Raw genomic sequence first — 2,500 nt, 5'->3', positions numbered from 1 at the left:
CGCAGAAATTTTTCAAACACGTTTTGGCAAAAAAAATGTTTTTTGAATAAAAAAAAAAAACCCACTAAACTTAGCCCAATTTTTGATGAGGTTACGCCGAGTAAATAGATACCAAACATGTCGCGCTTTAAAATTGCGCACACTCGTGGAATGACACCATAATTTCGGTACTTAAAAATCTCTATAGGTGACGCTTTAAAGATTTTTACAGGTTACCAGTTTAGAGTTACAGTGGAGGTCTTGGGCTAGAATTGTTGTTCTCACTTTAACATTCATGGCGATCTCTCACATGTATGGATTGGTCGTCGTTTACATATGTGGCCATGACGTACGCATGCTTTGGCTTCTGCGTGCGAGCTAACGGGGCACTTTAAAAATGTTTTATTTTATTTACACTTTCCATTTAATTTTTATTTTTTTGATCACTTTTATTTCTATTAAAAGGAATGTAAACATCCCTTGTAATAGGATTAGTGAATGACCGGTCCTCTTTATAGGGAGATCTGGGGTCAATAAGACCTCAGATCTCGACAACAGGCTAGAAAGCCTAAAGGAAAAAACAAAACAAAAAAAAAAAAAAAACAGGATCTCAGCTGAATGCAGAGATCTCAGTAGTATTAAAACTGCCAGGCCGGGCGTGACGTCACATCGTGCCCGGGCCTCAGAGAGTCATAGAGACTGCCGGGGACCATCTGGTCCTCGCAGTCTCTATGGTAAAATTTCCTCCCGGCGGCAGATTCCTTCTCTGGCTCGCCAATCATACGGGCGAGCAGGTAGAAGCACCGGAGGTCGGCGGGAATGGGGATGTCCCCTCCGCCACCTGTGAGAACAATCAAGCGGCGGTTCAGCCGCTATGATTGTTCTTATGGTGTAGGGAATCACCTGAGGCAGGCATCATTCAGATATCCCCACTTAAACCCCACAACGTCATATGACGTCCAACCAGGGGAAGTGGATAAAGTGGTTCTAAAGGCTCAAGGTATTATTTTCATGCACATGTTCTGCCACGGCTCTGTCTGAATGGAGAGAGCAGAGCAGCAGTTCAGGAGTGAGCCTGCTTGGGTGCCCCAACAGCAAAGGTTTGCTATGTGGGCACTTGGCAGGAGGGAGGGGACATAAGCGGATGGCGGGGTACGCGAGGAGGATGGGGGGCTGTGCTGTGCAGTGCAGAGCAGGTAATAACAGATTAAAAAAAAAACAAAAAAAAAAAACAACACTTGAATTTAAAGCGAAAGTATTGTCGCTTTTTTACCTACAGGTAAGCCTATAATAAGGCTTACCTGTAGGTAAAATGAGATATTCGCCCTGCATGCAGCCACTGAAACCAGCGGCGCATGCGCTCTGAAGGTCCGGCAGACCTTCAGAGCTCTTTACCCGCTCCTTGCCAGAAAATGACTCCCGATGGTGGCTCCGGCCACTCACAGCGCCGGAGCTGCCGAACCCGGAAGAGACGCCGACGGAACATGACGGCTCCCTCAGTGGTGTCCGGGCGACCGTGTTGGGGCTTCATTTTAAGGTATTTCATAATGCGCTAGTATGCGATGCAAACTAGCTCATTATGCCTTTGTCCTGCAGGGTTTTTAATATCACATTAACTCCCCTTTGAAATACCAAGAAGGGCTTTGAACAAGAGAAGGCAGCAGCTCAGACACCCTCGGGTCAGAAGTGGTAGCCAGTCAGGAAAACCTTACAGGTAAGAACTAATAGGGATATATCCTTAACCACTTGCCTACTGTGCACTTAAACACCCTTCCCATCCAGGCCAATTTTCAGCTTTCAGCGCTCTCACACTTTGAATGACAATTGCGCGGTCATGCTACACTGTACCCATATGAAATTTTTATCATTTTTTTCACACAAACAGAGCTTTCTTTTGGTGGTATTTAATCATCTCTGGGTTTTTTATTTTTTACAAAAAAAAAGAAAAAAGACAGAAAATTTTGAAAAAAAAAAAAAAGTTTTTCTTATTTTCTGCGAGTAAATTTTGAAAATAAATTTTTCTCCCTCACTGATGTGCGCTGATGAGGCGGCACTGATGGGCACTGATAGGCTGCACTGATGGGCACTGATGAGGTGGCACTTATGGGCACTGATGAGGTGGTACTTATGGGCACTGATGAGGAGGTACTAATATGCCGCACTGATGAGCACTGATAGGCGGCACTGATAGGCGGCACTGCTGGGCACTGAGAGGTGGCACTGCTGGGCACTGAGAGGTGGCACTGCTGGGCACTGAGAGGTGGCACTGCTGGGCACTGAGAGGCGGCACTGACGGGCGGCACTGATGGGCACTGGCGGATGGCACTGATGGACACTGACGGGTGACAGTGATGAGCACTGACGGGCGGCACTGATGAGCACTGATGGGCAGCACCATCAGTGCCCACACTCAGTGCCCATAGTGCTGCCAGTCAGTGCTCATCAGTGCCTAGATGAGCAGGCACTGATGGGCACTGACTGGCAGCACTATGGGCACTGATTGTGGGCATTGATGGGGGCA

The 2,500-nt window shown here is 47.1% G+C and overlaps 1 protein-coding gene across 1 annotated transcript in view; it reads right to left on the bottom strand.

Annotated features, from left to right (window-relative positions):
- Positions 1-2,500, bottom strand: part of AHCTF1 (AT-hook containing transcription factor 1) — a 310,501-nt gene that overhangs the window by 204,843 nt on the left and 103,158 nt on the right. The window lies entirely within an intron of this gene.

The sequence above is a fragment of the Pelophylax lessonae genome (genome assembly GCF_965119305.1).
Source record: "Pelophylax lessonae genome assembly, chromosome: 3".
NCBI classification, from domain to species: domain Eukaryota; kingdom Metazoa; phylum Chordata; class Amphibia; order Anura; family Ranidae; genus Pelophylax; species Pelophylax lessonae.
The sequence above is the reverse complement of the archived record's forward strand: the minus strand, read 5'-3'. Positions and strand labels throughout refer to the sequence as shown.